Source organism: Candoia aspera, chromosome 6 (assembly GCF_035149785.1).
Source record: "Candoia aspera isolate rCanAsp1 chromosome 6, rCanAsp1.hap2, whole genome shotgun sequence".
In the NCBI taxonomy this organism is placed as follows: Eukaryota; Metazoa; Chordata; class Lepidosauria; order Squamata; family Boidae; genus Candoia; species Candoia aspera.
This window is the reverse complement of record NC_086158.1, coordinates 11,337,956-11,357,079: the sequence shown is the minus strand read 5'-3', so window position 1 is coordinate 11,357,079 and position 19,124 is coordinate 11,337,956.

The window sequence follows — 19,124 nt, the reverse complement described above, 5'->3', positions numbered from 1 at the left end:
CTTTTCGAGATTACTTTCCAAGTCATGGGTAATAATTGCACCTCACATTTAATATAGCTCATTGGTTCTAGTTTGTGAGCAAGAAAGAGCAGGCTCTGCATTTCCAAATGGGCACTAAAAGTTCTCATAGCAGTATTTAAGTGTGCACCAATGACTTATTTTAAATAAGAAAGAAAAAAAAAAGTCAGTCAATGAACAGGCTGGTGAATCAGCTGTGTCTTTTTCAGGGGAAGATAACCCCAGCCAGTCAATGAGATGTGGCAGGTTGAGCTACTGCAATGGACTCTCTGTGAAGCTGGAGCTGGGTCTAGATGCATCCCTTGGTTCAAATGAAATCAGACCCAGTTCCACATATTTATCTGCCTAAGACAGTAACCAAAGACATCTCCCCATAACTCAGCTAATAGTCCATTTTCCTGGGTGCTTTGTTTTATGTTTTATAATTATGTTGCCAAGTGAGAGAGAATCCTACAAGTTCTGTCATTAGTAAACCACAGATTGCTGCCCTTTCATAACACTCACAGTCACCTGATAATGGTTGCTTCATTTACCTAAATGTGAATTAGACAAATGATTTGCTGGGGCTAGACCAGGGTTTCTCAACCAGGGTTCTGTGGAACCCTAGGATTCCACAAGAGGACACTAGGGGTTCCCTGGGAGATCACGATTTTTTAAAAAAACTATTTCAAATTTGGACAACCTCACATTAAAGAAGGAAGTTTCTTTCTTTATTTTCAGGTTAAGAACACTGTTAATGCATCTATACAGGCCTGCCCATGAAACAAATATAATAATTTTGTAACTTCTGGCCTATATTTGAGCCTGAATGGGCAGGGGTTCCCCGAGGCCTGAAAAATATTTCAAGGGGTCCTCCAGGGTCAAAAAGTTGAAAAGGCTGGGCTAGACTGTCAGCTCTTCCAAGTAAACCAGACAGGAAACATGACTAGATGAACTAATTCTACTTTATTGTGAGGCTACGTTAACAGAATCTTGCAAATCTGAAAGTATAAATCTTCCGCCTTCCCTATTTATCACTTGAGTGGTCAGGTGGGTCTTTCTAAGTTTCTTTAGACCATTACCCTCTCATGGACTTCCTTTCTTTTTATCTGATTGTTCCCTAGGCAGCGTCTCTTCCCTCTGTTCTCCAAGGTCGCCCTCACATTCTATCATATAGATAGATGGAAAGAAATAGCTTCAGATCAAAATCAGATCTTTCAGATTAAATTCAGACAACAGATCATGATGTTTTAAATCATCAAATGGTCTAAGAGACTGTCTTACTTCAAATAAACCACAGTAATTATATTCCAGCAAATGAGATTGACATACAGGGCCTTTTTAGCTGTGGCATGTCTAAGGAAACCTGTCTAGTTCCAAACTTTTGATCCCCAATCCAGACCCTTAGTTTGTTGATGGTGATAAATTATTTTTTTCCAAGTTATTTTATTAAAGATTATAATTGCAATTGCAAAAAACTAATACAAACTAAAAGAAAGATAGAAAACTAGAAAGAGTAAAAGGTGCATAGGGAAAAAAATAGGAAAGACATAAAGAATAGAAAGATAGAAAAAAGAAAAGAAAGAAAAATAAGAATATAGTAAGGAAAAAGAAAATAAATATATAAAGAAGTGTCTCCCAACTTTCATCACAAGTATAAACAATTTTAGTAACCTTTTGCCTCCTCTTAAATTATAAGAGGTTACTCCTCTTCTTCCCATATCCCATCTCTTATCTATAAATAAATCCATAAAGCATCATTATTTCAGTCCTAGTGTCAGCAAAGGGTTACCAGAAATAACAAAATTTGTACTTTAGCCTTGATCAAATAAACCAGCTTTATATTCCTTCCTTTTACTTCTGACAATCTTAATCTTTAGTCCATTCAAATAATGTCATAGAACTTGATTTCTTTTTATTTCTTCTTTATCCCTTCTGATGAGATTCTTCAAAGCTTTAACAAGCATCTTTTGTAAGATCAATATAGAAAAATTATCCAGGTCACTCTCTTGGTTTATTGTTTATATGTCCCTTTTAATTATTAAAACATCAGCCGGTTTCTTTTGTAGGGCCAATGTAACATCTTTTTCCATATCATTCTTGTAGCCTGTCATTTGTAAGTCCACTTTCAACTCAGTCTCAATCTTCTCACATAGGACTTGTTCCTCTTCCATAACATCTTTTAGACACAGTTTCTCCATAGAGGCAGATGTCTCTGTTGACACTAGTAAAATTAACTTCTGAGTCCATTCTTCAAAAATATCTTTCAGTATTTCCAGTATTACAATATTTTGTGCCTACTGTTAGTCGTGTTTATGTGTCCTTCTCCTTTAATGGAATTCTTTAGTTCCCTCTAGTGGCCAATTTTTAAAAACTTATGTTTTTTTTAAAAAAAAATCAAAACAAAAGCATTTTCCCATGGGGAGGATTCTTTATCATTATTCCAAAATCTTATTTCAAATTATCTGGATTCTTAGTCTGTTTGTAACTTTCTAAAATCAAAATTTCAATCACCCTTTTGCAGTTCATTTCAAAAGAAAATTTTAAGTTCTTAAGCTTGTAATTAAAATTTTCTTTCACTGAGGATTGAAGGCCGACTCACCCAGTGTTTTCAGTCTTGTCTATCCAAAGGTTTCTAATAGCTGAAAAGTAGTTAATAAGCAATTTCTGAATGTGATTAGAAAAGGAAGTATGTGAACTTAGTATCCTTTCAAAGGTGCCAACCGCGGTTTGAGCAAGATGGCTATTCCCTCATCTCCCAGGGCTCAAAGCCTGCCGGAGACTGCTGTCTTGCAATCTACTCCTGAGGAGCAGCTGTCTGGAGCACTTGTGGGTGATCTCCCATCCTCTTTTTGTCCAGAGAGGTTCAAAAAGCCTACTCACTTTTTGGGGGGCTATCTTCAGTCCGCCATTTCTCCCTCTGGAAGTCCCAGTGATGATAATTTATCATTACCTATCGTGCGATCAGATAAGTGGCAAAGAAGCAAGAGAAAATTAGCATACAGTAGGTCCCCAGGCTACGAACGAGTTCCAATCCTAAGGTCTGTCCTTTAGCCGAATTTGTACGTAAGCTGGAACAGGTATTAGTGTCAGTTACTCTGAAGAAGGAGAGAATCTCTGTGTGTGTGTGTGTTGTATATGTGTAGGCATGCTTTGTAGCATACCAAAAAGATCATAATTACAGGTTACCACTTACAGTACTTGCAATCCAACTTGTCCTGCAAACCAAAAGGAGTGTGTCTTGGGGCATGTGAGAACTAAACAATAGAAAACACTGATTCTAGATACCTTTCCACAAGTGGCAAATTTACAGGTTACATCACTTCCTTTCCCAGCAGCCTTTGTATCTTTAAAACTTGCAAATGTATGCAAGGACATTTAGAGCACGCTCCTTAGCGTTTAGTTGCTGAAAGGGCAAGTTCTCACATACCAAAAGAAATGGCCTTGGCCCAGAAATAAAACACGTCTTCCTAAAGTTAAAAAAGAGGCCTAGACTGTCATGTTAGAAATGCTAGCATCACCCTTTTAAAAAAAGCTAATAACGAAGCCTAAACATTCCAGGTAACAGCAGCAAAGAAATTTTTCCAACAAATGGAGGAAAAATTTACCTAATTGGAGAAGTTAATGCCTCCGCCTCTTGAGAATCCACGCCCATCTTTAGTTGGCAGCATGATTTAGGACTTGGCATTCTTCCCCACTCTGACTCCTTGGTATCAGAATCAAGCATCTACCTGTGCTGAGTCTGACTCAACGTTCACAGGTGGCTGACAGCCCGTTGCCTTCTGAACTGCAGGCTAGGAGTCCACCAGATCCCCTTCTTCAGCCTCAGAAGACTCTATAACAGTGTTGCTCAACCTTGGCAACTTTAAGATGTGTGGACTTCAACTCCCAGAATTCCCCAGCCAGCATGTCTGGCTGGGGAATTCTGGGAGTTGAAGTCCACACATCTTAAAGTTGCCAAGTTTGAAAAACACTGCTCCATAACAACTTCTACTATATTTTACTGCTGCTGCCAAGATTTCTACTGGTTTATATCCTGTGTGTGTGTGTGCGTGTGTGTGTGTTTCATGCACATCAGCTTGATGTACGGTAAATTCCTTCTCTGCCTTTGGAAATTTTAGGGAGTTTCTTATAGAGTGACCTGAGTTTGTTAAACGCAGTTCAGTTTTTCCTAGTGTGTGTTTCCTAACAGCTAGGCAGACCTTTTACCTGTGACTTCTACATCTATGTCTCAGACCCCGATGATCCAGGAAATTGGTTCGATCTTTGTTTGCAGCTTAAAATGCACAGTAATGTTTGCCCACTGTAAAACTGCAAGCTTTTCTCACAAGACAACAAGCAATAGCGATTGGAAGAGCTTATTGAGAAGATAAAGGTCTGCTGAGCTTCACTGCTCAAAAGTACTGCTGAAGCCTCTCGGCATCATTAAATTAACAACATGTTTAATTAGATATTGACTGCTTTCACCCTCAAACATGGGCCAAGATTTGCATTATGACCAGTACCATCAATTTACCATTTCCTACTACCAAACGTAGCCCTGTCAAAGAACATCCATAAGAATCATCTTTGTCACATTTTCTTCTACATGTGCAGAACGACTGGCAGGCATTTTTTCTTTCCTCTCACCCTCTTAATAGCAAACCCACGGACTGTTAAATCCACAGTGTTCTGCATATTTAAGGGAAACAAGTCAATCAGGTTACACTGAGATCTCAGTAATCTGGACTGGTAGGCTACGCTTCACATCGAAAATGTTAGCCTTCTCCCCAGCGCGCTTCCAGCCGATACAGCACACTTCTTTGCCCAAGGAGAGTTGTGGGCACATAAACAGGGCTGGATGTGTCCTGTCTATACATGACTGCAGGTTTTCCAGTGCAGAATTCAACACTTCAGAGATTTCTACTTTTCTTATTGTCGTTGATTTTAAAAATAAAGCTTCTAGTCCTCATAGCTATTGGGAAAAAAAAAACCTCGAAAGTAATGCAGGATTGTCTGACAAAAACTTTCAAGCCAACTTTACTTTTGTCCTCTTTTCTGGGCAAAAAAAAGACACATTTCTGAACAAGAGGGGTTTTTTTTCTATTAACAGGAGTTCAGTCTTGCTGGGATGTTTCACCCATCCAGTCTTTCAGAGCTTCCAGGCACTGGTTCGGAACTTCCATCACACCTCCTGCTTGGGCTGAAGTAGAGATGTAAAGTTGGGTATAATCAGCATATTGATGATACTAAGCCCAAACTGACAGATGACCTCCCCCATCAGTTTCATTTAGATGTCAAACAGGATGGGAGAGACAGCCAAGCCTGGGGCACCCCATTGAAAAAAATACAAATCTACTATATTATATTTTGCAGAAATGTTGCCACATTATATGGTCTTGGTATTCTGGTATATGTACATGCATTGGCTTTTAAACAAACAAACAAAAGTTATTTTATGTTTGACTTAATTAAAGTGAAATGGAATCTACATTTGTGCATGAATGTGGCTATGAGTCTATACCACTTTAAGGCCAAATATAATGCTTCCAGGGTTTATTTAGAGCAGACACTCTTCTTTTTCCACAAACACAGCACCAAAGATGTGTCAGGGTATAGTCACTTTCACAAAGAAGTGAGAAATGCCTGCACTTTAAGGATTCATGGATCAATATGTCCATTCACTCCAATTCATTCCCACAATATGCCAAGTTTTTGTAGACAACTTTCTATAAAGGTACATTTATAGTTGATTCCCTGAGAATTTTATAATGCAAAAATTTTCATGACTTTTTTTTTCTGTAAATTTCTCCATGAAACTATTTGGTTATGTGGTTCCCAAAATTGATTTTTTTACAGATATAGCTCTTACAAAAAAGATTAGATTAGATTAGATCAGATCAGATCAGATCAGATCAGATCAGATCAGATCAGATCAGATCAGATTAGATGGATGATAGGGAGGTCAGATTTTGGACCAGAAAAAGATACTAGAAGACTTTATTCAATGTTGCCAGTTATGCCAAACTGCTGATGACCCACAATTCATGAGACGTGCTTATTTTGATGGGTCTTGCAAAACTTCCACCATAGAAATCCACGGCAGATTTCTTTTAATACCTTCATGAAGAGTCAGAAGTGACTGAACGAATAAACAACAACAACCATTTGAACCATTCAGTTTTTGATCAGTGCTAGGTGATTATTACCCGCACAGTCATAATTTGTTTCAGAAGGGAAAGGGAGAATTATTTTCTGTGCAACCCATCTTAATTCACAGATCCAGATTGATGAGAGTCTAGTTCTGAAAAAATTGCCTCTGCCGCTGCTCGATATGGACAGCTGGTCCGATGCTGTGAACTGCAATCTGGACATACATCAGGTTATTCACTAGACTCATTCAGCATGTCAAAAGTAACAGAATAAATCAGATTGACTTTGACACTTAACAAAATGGCTGTGATTCAGCCCTTTTTCTCTTGGTCTAGAGAGGGTGCTGAAAATTGGCCATGCCTTCCAATTTCAGATGTTGATGTGCTGAATTTCCCTGTGGAATCTGAGTGATTCATCCTTCAGATTTATGTGTTCACATCTCCAGGTTTTAATTGCATGATGCACTAGATTCCAGACACTAAAGGAGCCAGTCCAGGTCAGATGTTAGCTGTTTTGGAATGCCAGAGTCACTTCTGATTTTGTTATTCAATCATTTATGTTTGATATTTCAGCCTTGGCTTCTAAATTAAGACAACCCATTTTGGCCTAAAATCCTAACTGACAATGGGAACAAAGCTAGTTTCATGAAAGCAAAAAGGATATGTTTTGCCACTGCTGTTGTTAAATTATATTGTCACTGATGATGGGAAATAGTAAGCAGGGATATTTTTAACTCATTTTTTTTTACTTAATATTTAATCCTATTGCATAAGTGTCAGGGTCAGTCTCGCTTCGCAATAAGACACAGACTCACTTAATGGGTATTAAGGATTTCTGGTTTATTGGAATGGTAGCTGACAGAACGAAAAACGGGAACGGGGGGTGTAGTGTGGAGGTGCCCATTTTATACCCTCTTGTATGGCCCCGGGCTCCTCCACCCTCTATTGTCCCAATCCCTCTTGATGGGGTCCTTGATTGCTGCATGGGCGTTTTCCCGGTGTCTTCTCTTGTCCTCTCAATTCTGGTGTGTCCTCCAGGGCACCAGGTGCGGCTTATCTCTGCTCATCCGATGTCCTTCTTTTCAGCTGTATATGGGTCCATGGGTGTGGGTGCTTTGGGTGCTTGTTTTAATCCCTGGTTTAATTATCTTCTTCCTCTATTCCTTGATGATCATGATCTACGTTGTGAGGCTCTTTGTGCCTTGCAACGAGGTCATGACAATAAGCCAGTTGTTACTAAGGTCACGGATAGGATAGGATATATTTAGTTTGCTGCATGTACTTCCAAGTTGATTGGGATGTAATCATGTGGATGGCAGCAGTACGTTGGCTTGCAAGGAGGTGGAAGGAGTTCTTTAAAAAGCAGTATGTTGAGAATGAAATTATGTGCAAAAAAATGTGGACTGAAGACAAAAGTAGGAAATCAATATGAAAGAAAGAGGTTGAGGTGGTTTGATTATCTAGAATAAATGAAATAGGATCAAATTCCCAAACAAAGATACAAAGGAAGAATCAAGAAGAAGGGAAAAATGAGAACGTTGTGGTTAGATCGAGTTGATGAAATCCTCAAAAAGAGAGGATTGAGAGGTATAGAGAAGAAAAGCCAATATTTGAAGGAGTGACTATACAAGGTAGCAGTGACAATGAATTGCAGGATAGAAAGTTATGGAAATAGAATGTTGGTCTAAAGTAGTTTTCACTGTTTCCTTTTCTTCATCTTATCTATGTCTTTAATTTCTTTGGCTTAGTATTTCTTATTCCTTTTTCATGCTCTGCATATCTTGTTTCTCCCAAAAGGGAATAAGGTAATGGGTATGTATATATGTATAACAATTACTTACTGTTGGATAATTTTAAATCTAAAATTATGTAATTTGTTCCAGAACTATGTATTGAGCAGTTCATTAAGTTTTTGGTGTATTGTGTGATATTCTGTAATACTGCTGGGGTTTGTTCATGTATTATGAAAAAACAGCAGTCAGTTTCTTCAAATACGAAGGCACAGATTCTGGTTTTAGGCTCAAAAGTTCTGTTCTTCCAATGCAGATATGAGCAATTCCTTTTTATACCTGCCAGAATCTCTTTCTATTACTGTATGTTGTCAAATGTTGGTAGTGCAATTACTAAAAAATAAGCAGCCTACTTTCCTGCCTTTTGGCGGGGGGGTGGGGAGCACAGTAAAGCTGTTATATAAGCGTTATCACAGGTTAAACACATTGGAAAAGGGGGGGGGGGTTCAATATTCTTCCCCACAGAAAGTTTAAAAAGAGAAAATCTCACCTACTCGTCATGATCCCACCTACTCTGCATCACTATCATATTCTCTGTGGCCCTCAACCCCTATTGTCAAAAGATGTTGAGTCTTAATTAAATGGAAAAATCACCATCTTAAAGAAAATCTTTCACAGACTTCTCAGAGATACAAGGTGGGATCCAACCCCATTTTATAAATGTTAAGATTTGCAACAACTGTTCAAGGCATTTTTCTAGAATATTCCATCTTATATAGCCACTTCCTGGCTTCCTACTTTCCTTTTCTCAATTTTAAGGAGCACTTCTTCCCTTTTCTTGGTCTTTCTTTTTCTATTCTAAATGATTCTCCTAGTCTGTAATGATGATGATACAAAAATTGAAGATCCAATCCTATCATGAGGCAAAGTCCAGAGTCCCTTTTAACTGCCCAGAGTCCCTCTTTTGGGGGGAGATGGGCAGTGGCAAAATTTGATAGATAGATAGATAGATAGATAGATAGATAGATAGATAGATAGATAGATAGATAGATAGATAAGTGCTAGCATGAAACAAGGGAATTTGGGCAGGGAGATGCGTTAGACAATCCAATGAGTACACACCTTGTCCCCAGTATCCTCTATCCAAGGGGTAATAGGTCTTGTACAGAAAACTTACAGTCTTCAGACTAATGTTGAGAGATCAGTAAGATGGAGTGACAGATTCCCATCCATGTTTCTTTAATGCATTTTCCCTGGGATGCAGTTTTCCTTATCATACAATAGAGATCTATATACTTTTCGCTATCATGCTAAGTTTTCCCTAGTGTAACCCAAAAACTGAATCATATAATCAGAAGTGGGCAATCTGCAGGATAACAATATTCTGCTCCACTTATTGGTGTGCAAAATTTAAATGAGGCTAGTAGTTGAACATGCAGATATAATTCTCAGCCATCCTATCTCAGAGATCCAGAGGGAAACAAAAGAAACAGTACTGAATGTCTTAATTCAGGAATGTATGAAAAATCCCCCTAACAAACATAAAAATATATAGCGATGATTAGCAGAGATGCCATAAATTGCATTTTGACAATATGGAGGAAATTAACTTGCAAACACTAGTCGATGAAGTATAGAAATTGGTTTATCAAAAGAAAATAGTTAATTTACAGCTCAAAGCTTTAATGGGAGACCAGAAAAGAATCCTCTTAATAGATCAAGGGCATCTCCTTGATTCCTGTCAGGCTCAGCCCAAAAACAACAAGGAATCAAACCAGCCAAATTTCAGTTCTTTATTTGCTTAAGCCATAGAGACAGAATCTTGCCAGACTAAAGCTACTCTACCTAACCTAAGGGGAAATAAACAGGGAAGGCTCTAGGGAGGGGCTACTCTGAACCTCTTTGTCTTCCCATGTACCAGCTCTGGACTGTGTTTTCTCTTATCTTGCTCCGCTCCTTGGAATGTGCTCCCTCCTTCCTGAGAACCAGCTGCCTTATTGTAGTCCATCACATCACCTCCCCCTTCACAGACACATTCCATCACAATGAATCTTTTTTATAAGGAACCACTTTTAGCAAATAGCACATGCTTCTGCCAAAACAGATGGGCTTTGCAAATAATTCAACACTGATTGGCAGAACCATCTCTGCTCATCTATTGGGCAGAAGATGCCCATTTTGAATGGATGTTGGCTATCTGCAGGTGCTACAGACTTCTGAAAACAAACACTGTGGGAATAATCTGGACGCTGTGGTGTTCTGGTAAGTTTGCTAGAACAGCCAACTAAAGACGTTATCTATTTCAAATGTGAAGTTAGAAAGCCATGTCATCTGAAAGATCCCCAAGAAAAAGGTAGAGGCAGGGAATCATGGAAGAAAAAAGACAGAAGGTGAGGACACTTGAGAAATGTTGAGATAGAAGAGCAGGGGAGCCAAAGTTAACAAGAAATTTGCAGCAAAGGGTGGAGCTTATTAGAACAGAGAGACAAGTTTCAGAAGAGAGGGAAAGTAATAATGACATAGCAAGGAGAGAGAGGATTTCTCCTTTCTCTCATACATAAAGTCAGGTCTGGTCCAGCCTCCATTACCACATCCTCCTTTCACCACACAAGTGAGCCTGAGATGGAGACTTTGTACCCTCATTCCTCAGCGTACCTAGTTATTCATCATCTTCTCTAAAGAGTGTGGTACTCATCACCACTGTTAAATTTATAGCTGTAGCACCAGCCAAATCAAGGTTTTTGAACACTTGGGCATACATTTTTAAGCATCAGGAGCTTGGAACCATCAGCAATGTGAAGTCACAGCTAGGGCTCAACATCCACAAACACAGTTTTGTATTTTGTCAAACATAATGCAATATACTCTCACCTGTTGCTACAAAGCTTTTCAGAGCCAAGGTTATCAGCCACTTGTTTTATGGCATGCTACTCTCAAGACTGAACTCCAAATGAGGCAGTACAACCTACATTTCTGAGAGTTTTGCTGTGAATGCTCCACTGTGTATTGAACTCCTAGCTGAGACTAGAATCTGGCCTGGTTTCCATAGCAACCTGTGACTTTGCTGTCTGAGACACTGGCTTAAGTTACTAGTTTTGGTAACCCTTTAGACTCACTATTTCTTCTGTGACAATTTTATATTATGGAAGAGTAGCTTCCTTACAAATCTACAATACTATGGGCCATCAGCCCACTACTCCACTTGACCCTAAGAAAACCTGGTCTAATTGAAACAGAAAGTCTCAACATTGGTCTTCAGAATGACCTAAGTAGAACATCACCCATGTATGTAGTGGACTTATTTGGGAAGCCATTCTATGTTAAAAATTTAGCAAATATTCTCCGTCCATCTATTGAAGACCAAGTACCCTCACCTGCTATAAAATGTTGCCATCCTTACTGCTAGAAGTTACATTTAATAATGTTCCTGCGTGAGAAAGGCTTTGCCCTTGTTTTCTGAAAAAAGCTGAAAGCATATCTCATGTGCTTTTGTGCTGACCATTCTACACAATGTAGCAAGTTAGTTAACTCCTCTCCTATTCATTGTTGTACCATCTTAGGAGAGTAGAATGCTTTCCAGTTCTTACCTGATGGGTCTCCATGTATTTCTAGAGCAGTTGCCCCAAGTTTTGCAATTTCTTTCACTATCAAACACTCAATTGTCTAGCAATTTTGGGAACCACAATACTTTTACATAAAGAGTTGTGCAAATTTCTTGGTGTGTATAACAAATGTTATTGTTCTCTAGCAAGTTTGTTTTGATCAGTGATCATAAAATAACCATATTTCTTCAGATTAGCTGCTGGATCTCACTTCAGTACTAGTCTAGCTGAGAAAGTGCAGGACAGATTGCTTGGCATTTGTGATGGGAAAGTGGGCCAAGAGACACTGTTGAGGGAATGGTCAAATAAGAGATAGTATAGCCCACAACTGGATAGTGGGTGGGCCAAGCAGCTCAGAAGAGACCCTCCCTAGTTTCTTGGGCTGTAAAGGAGATGTACTTTCAGATTCTGTCAATGTAGTTTTACAATAAAGTAGAATTAGCTCATCTGACTGTGATTCCTATCTGGTTTACCTGCGAGGCTGACAATTACTTGTCCAGAACAGGGAAGCTAAACCAGTGCTTTCCCATCAACAGCAGCACCTGCTATCTGAAATATGGTTGAACCAGTTCTGAAGAAAATAATCAGGTACATCAGGTATCACTTACAAATAGACTGAGAATACATTTCCCCCTGTATTACAATAGAACCAGCCCTCCCCTTGTCAAATATGCATCTATGACTTGCACTCCTGGTCTCTGCTTCAGATACCCTGCTACTTCCAGGAGTTAGATATCTCTTTCCTTCTGAAAGAGAAGATTTCATGAGATTAATATATGATTAGTATTTGGAGATGAATACGCTCTGGCATGTTCACTCATTTTTTTTTTTTTTTTGAGAAAGCAGAGCAAAATAGGAATGGGTAGGGTAATGAAACTCGAATGAGTGATGACAATTCAACTGCATGCGCATGGAAAAATAAGAAATTGAAATAACCCACATGATGAGGCCACAAGACAGATGTACACCCATCACCCATAATGGGAACAATAAATCCCTCAAAGTCATAACAGGTTGCAGCAGCATCAACATTCAAATAGCTCATAATGCTAATGAAAACAGCTTCGCAAAGAAGCTGATATCCAGACTGCTGGATTGGGTATTATTGAGAAGCAGAGGGCATATAGAAGACAACTGTGCTATCAAAGAACGCAATTAAACCTTCAGTCCAAACCCCATTCAGGTTTGCTTACCTAGAAGCCTCTATTCCTGCAGTCCTGGTTGTTGAAAATGGTCTATCCTCACTGCTTCCAATCACTGTATAGGGAAGGATGAGTGCATCCTGACAACATGAAGAGGGTGACTTTTCCATGATGGAAAATACCTAGTGGTGAATACAAGTGGAGATTTCATAACTCTATCTTCAGAAAAGCAATTTCTTCAATTTAATAAACCATCAAAGTTCTTTAACTGGCTGTTATAAGCTTTTTCTACTTGTTGAGGAAATGAGAGAAGGCCTCCTCATCTTTTCCAGCATGGAAAGCAGAGGGATCCACATGGAGATCAAAAAAGGCAAGATAGTGGTGACAGCCATTCAAAGCCTGGCCCTTTTACAGGCAATCTTTGCTTAATGACCACAACTGGGACCAGGATTTCAGCTGCTAAGTGAAGCAGTCATTAAGCAAGTCCAACCTGATTTCACAACCTTTCTTGTGGCGGCCATTAAGTGAATCATCACAGGTGTTAAGCAAACCACATCATCGTTAAGTGAATCACATGGTTCCCCATTGATTTTGCTTGCCAGAAGCCAGCCAGGAAGGTCGAAAACAGCAATCACGTGACCATGGGACACTGCAATAGTCATAAATGCAAACCGGTTGCCAAGAGCCCAAATTGTGATCACATGATGGCATGGACCCTGCAATGGTCATAAGTGTGAAGACTGGTCGTAAGTCGGTTTTTCCAGCACCGTCGTAAGTCTGAAATATCACTAAACAATGGTTGTTAAGCGAGGACTGCCTGTATGTGTGTCACAATGCAGATATTAAAAGGTGCAGTTTTGATCCCATGGTTGTGGTCATGATCTTGACATTTGTTACCCGCTTCTTCTGGACACCTCTGATGGGAAGCAAAGTAGATTCAAGAGTTGCAGAAATGGTGCAAGGAAAGAGCCCTACCCAGCTTCACATACATGTATCTGTAGATACATAAGCACAGAGAAAGCATTCTTTTTCTGAAAATGGCCCCTGCTTTCAGTAAAATGGGAAGGCATCTTTTCTAAATGAAGGGCCACACGAACAGATGCAGCTAGGACAAAGGCTAAACCAGATCTCATTTCATTTACATTTCAGTGTGTAATCAAAAATAATTAATATACTTATTTTCTATTCATGAATCTAATAGTTTTCTTTTCTGCTATATTAACTTGTTACACTGGTAAACATGTTATGGTCCCAAGAAAAACTACCAGGCATCAATTTGGCCCACAGAGATTACAAAGAAACTTCCCCAGGAGTCTGAAAGCTCTTCCTCTGCAACTTAGAGGTGACTCTAAGAAAGAAAGTTAGGGAGGAGGGACAACAGGTCAAGTAGCTGGTAGAAATGAAAGCAGAAGTGGCACTGAAAAGCTAGATTTTAATCCAATCAATTGACTATAAAGCCAATTCAGAATTTGTTTGACTGTCAGAAGTGTGGGGGTGATTATTTGCTCACCATCACTCGTGCCCTTGTGACCACCTATTTGGACTACTGCAATGCATTCTACATGGGGGTGCCCTTGAAGAGCATTCAGAAGCTTCAGCTGGTACAGAATGCCGCTGCACAGGTTGTAAATGGTGGTGTTGGCTACTCGGCACGTGTAACATCATTGCTTTGGAAGCTGCATTGGTTGCCGGTGTGTTTCCGGGTGCAATTCAAGGTGCTGGTTGTGACCTTTAAAGCCCCTTCATGGCTTGGGACCAGGTTACCTTGCAGACCGTCTTTTTCCAGTTGTTTCTACCCATCCAATCTGGTCTGGCAGGATGGGCATGCTCCGGGGCCCATCAGCCAAGGAATGTTGGCTGGTGTGGACCCAGAGACATGCCTTTTCTGCCCTAGTGCTTGCCCTCAAAAACATCCTTCCTCCTGAGATTAGGATGGCCCCAACCCTTTTGCTTTTCAGAAGGCCTTGAAGACCTGGCTATGTGCCTGGGCCTGGAACCCCGAGTGTTCAAAGGGCCCCATTTCCTGGTTGTGTTGACACTGATGGATTAGCATATTTCTTGGCTGCTATTTGTATTTAATATCTTTTTGTACTGTGGTTAATTGTTTAATTGTTTTTATGATTGTTCGCCACCCAGAGTTACTGGTTTGAGATGGGTGGCTATACAAATTGAATAAATAAAATAAATGAAATGAAATAAATTCCACTTGTGCCTCTAGCCAAAACGCTTCCTAAGATTTGCCAAGGAAGGGGGGGAAGTTTCTCCCCCATGCCATGTATATATGAGTTTATCTATAAAGAACTGAGTGTGATATCCGAATGTCACCTTACATGCACACACGTGTACACAACTGGCTTTTGCACATCGACCGCAGCGATTCTTCATCTGCAGATCAATTTGTACTTGCAAACTCAATTATCCAGATCAGGAAGAATAGCTGGAAAAAGCACTTTGACTTTTGAATTACACTAAACTTGGGTTTTAAAAAATCATACCCAGAAAGCAAAGACTTCTCTAAAACAAAATAAGCACACCGATCCAAATCAATCCACCTTCTCTTGGCTTTGGGGAAGAAAATGAAACAAGGAGTGCTGTAATCAAAATAAAATTGAAATCTGTACTTTCATTCCCTTACCAGATGTGGTATGTTTGCTAATAGGGTCCCCCTCCCCTCCTATCACTGTTTATCAGTGACAAATTAATTTATCATCTTTAAAATAACAACAGGCATGAAATGTTTGGAAGAGGAATGAAATCACCCCCTTAAAGCCATGAAAGAAATGGGCCTTTTGGAAGAAATTATGAACACTGCAGCCAAACAGCTATTGTAACCAATTCCCACAAGCTAAGTGTTTTTAGTCTAATAATTGCATTTGCAATACGTCTAAAAGCGCGCGCACGCACACACACACACACACACACAAGATGGCTTCTGCACCTCACACAGAGAGAGTCAAACTATTTCAAGCACAGCAAGAAAGCCAGTAAGACCACGCAGGGGCACCATGTTGGCAGATGCTGGGAAAGCCTTTAGCCCAGGAGAGGTCAAAAAAGTCACACACCAAGCATTTCTATAAAAATAATTTATTTACAGAAAACAAAACAAAAGCAAAACATATTTAAAGGACTTAGCTCCCTTGGAGCAAGCCTTGCTTGCTTACATTGCCGGCAGAGAAAAAAGAGGAAGTGAGAACAAGTCCGGGCAGGTTTCCTCCCCCCCCCAGGTGATTTGCATGAAGCACGTGAGAGGAGACAATCTAATACAACCTTTTAACCCGGCCAAAATGATTAGGCACATATAGCAGTCTTAATCTGTTAGTAGGAAAACCTCAACACACCATAGATAACTGTACCTGCGATAGTGCATTAGACTTGCATGATCAACAACAGGGTCTTTTTTCTTCACAATATGTTTGCACAGGTACCATAAACCCACTGCAAGTTATTTCAAACTCTCAATACACAGCTTTGCTGCTTCCGATTGTCAGATGCTTAAAGCTGAGATGCCAAAATCATGGATTACTGTATGCCCCAAAAAGCATACGGTGCTTGTTCCTCAAGGTACAGTGGCAGATTACTTTTGAAATCAAAAGGACTTTTCAAAGGAGTTGTGATAGTGTCATGAGGTTACCTTTTTCAGTTTAAAAAAAAATCACTCTGTTTTTGTCTGCATTCTTAAAGCAAGCTCTGGAAAATAAAGGGAAGGAACTAGGAATGTTTAGGGTGGAGGAAAGAAAAGGAGGAGATCCCAAATCCTGAGATGAATCAGGTTGTTCTAGAGAAGAACAAATCATAAGGAGGGCTGACCTACAAAGTGACCCAAGGAATATATTTAGACAACCTAGTATTTGTTTTTTTTTTCTTCCTAGCATTTTTCCCATAGGTGCAGGGTTCGCTTTTTGGATCAACCGAATGTTGACCCATTGGTTGCAACCAGAATTGACCAACCGGCTTGTTGCCTGAGCCTGACGTTGTGGGCTGAGAGAGTGGGACTGGCCCAAAGTCACCCAGCTGGCTTTCATGCTTAAGGCAGGACTAGTACTCACTGTCTCCCAGTTTCTAGCCCATTGCCTTGACCACTAGACCAAACTGGTTGCCTTGACCACTAGACCAAACTGGCTGTCCTATTTAGACAACCTGGTATGATGGCCTGATATTCAGTTCACTGGAAAGCATGGAAATCATAATCCAGAGATTATGCCAGGGATTGTTATTATGATTATATATTCGATTTATATCTTGCTATTCAGCATAGAAAGCATGAAGGTGCTGGGCTAGAAACCAGGAGACTGTGAGTTCTAGTCCTGCCTTAGCCATGAAAGCCAGCTGGGTGACTTTGGGCCAGTCCTTTCTCACCCCAACCCACCTACAAGGCTGTTGTGCAGAAAAAAGGAGGAGGAAGGAGTATTAGGTATGTTTGCCACCTTGAGTTATATATAAAAAGGTGGGAAAGGAGGAGGAGGAGGAGGAGGAGGAGGAGGAGGACATAGATCCTTTTCACTTTCTCATACTAGAAAGGATATTTGCCCATTCCTTTCTTTTGGTTCATTGTGAAAGATCTGGGATATTACTGGAAGATGTTACAGACCATCTCCAAATCAAAATATAAGTAACAGGACAATAGGCTATTCAGGTTTAATTGTATTTCTGGACTGCCTAACTATGAGGAGCAAATTAGCTCGTCTTCCATGCCATCTATTCATCTCAACAGCTCTAGGTAAACTGAAGGCTTTAGGAGAAGCTAGAGGGCTTTGATTCAAAATCAAGCTACATTTCAATGCCTGTAGATGGGGAATCAGGCTCAAATTATCATACTTTATGTGAAGTTCTAGCTGTCTGGATAAGTCTGTAACGCTGGGAAAGGTGGAAGGAAACAGAAGACAAGGATGACCAACAGCAAGGTGGATGGACAAAATGCAGCAACAAGTCCTGAAGGAACAGATCTTCCTGGAGAAAATCTGTGTGTTTACTAAGAATCTGCACTGACTTGATGGTACATAATCACCATCATCAGATGGGGAATAATTGTGAAACTTCTCTTGTGGCAACCAAGACAGGAAACAGTGAATCCAGAGTACAAATATCTCAGAGCTCTGGTTCGTAGTATTATTTAGAAAGAGGATTAAAACTACAGCAGAAGAATTCCAGCAATTACGGTACTTTCAAATGAGGAAGCTATATATAGGCAATTTAAGATGGCAGGGTTCTGGTTCATTGTCTCATGCTTTTTGCTGTCAATTTGAAGGAGAATTTGAAACTGTTTTAAACTATGAATTATGCAAATCTCTCGTTCATTCTGGAAACTCAGTATATGGCATATAGAGTTAGATAGATGTCTTAATGTAGATGGGGAAATAACCACATGCATTTATAGTACATTTGACATCTTCAAAGTACAGCATCAATTAGTTATTACCTCATTAATTAATGAAGTGGCTAATTGAAGGTGGGAAAATAATGTTCTTGCCATTCATGAATTTAAATGCTTTTTTAACCTGCCTTCTTCTCCCTTCTGTTTCTCCAACCCTTCCAGGAATAGGCATAAGGGTTCAGTTCTTCTCTGCGCAAAACTCCCAGCAAGTCATTTCTACACCAGCAGCCTACAAATTCCTTCTTGAAGTAGGCTGTGCATAAATTTGTATAACTAATATGCATACATTTGTAGTATGATACAGTTCCAGCAATTTCACAAGGAATTGCTCAGAGAAGTTAGGGTGACAGGGGTGGAGATCCAAAGGTGGGGGAAGGCACTTTAGCCAGAATGGAAAACAGCCAGAAAATAATTAAACAAAAATACAAAATCATTTCAGACTCAGCAGGGAATGGCTAGAGGGGCAGAAAAGAAAACTGGACTATCTTCAACTTGTCAGAGGCATGAAAGGGAAAAAGAAAGGACCTTATTTTGAAGGTATCATGGGGAACTAAATGTGTGTGCATGAAATATGGCCACTAATTAGTGGGGGTGTTTAGGCATGAAATTAACAATGACACTCAATGCTGTCTAACAGAAGATTTCAGGAAGGAATAAAATGTCAGATTATTTGGCAAGCTGGGAAGAGACAAATGAGTTCTTCTGGCTGTAGCAATTACCTCTTCACCTCCAGCTACTGAGAAAATGTAGATGACCAAACGCTTGTCCACATTAGATGGTTTAGACATCACTAAAAATCTGAAGATGAAGATTCCACACTTTGCTGAATCTTTTGTTTATACTGGCTGCTCTCTGAACTTTGGCTCCAACTGTTGGCTTAGTTCTCTTTGTTTCTCCTTTTAGCTGTCCAGAATAACATCTATTGATCCATAATCCACCTCTCAGCCTATCTACATGTCTACACTCCTACTGAACTATGTATAACCTTTTCTGTAGCAATGGATCTCTGGGTAGAGTAAATGCTGTAAAATATAGAGTACAACTGCCCCAAAAGACTAGGCTATGGCCACTAAGATCCCAGCTAGGACTTTATGGCTATGACTGGATGGAAGGAGTTTTTGTAAGGCCAGCCTGTATCTGCTACTGATCCC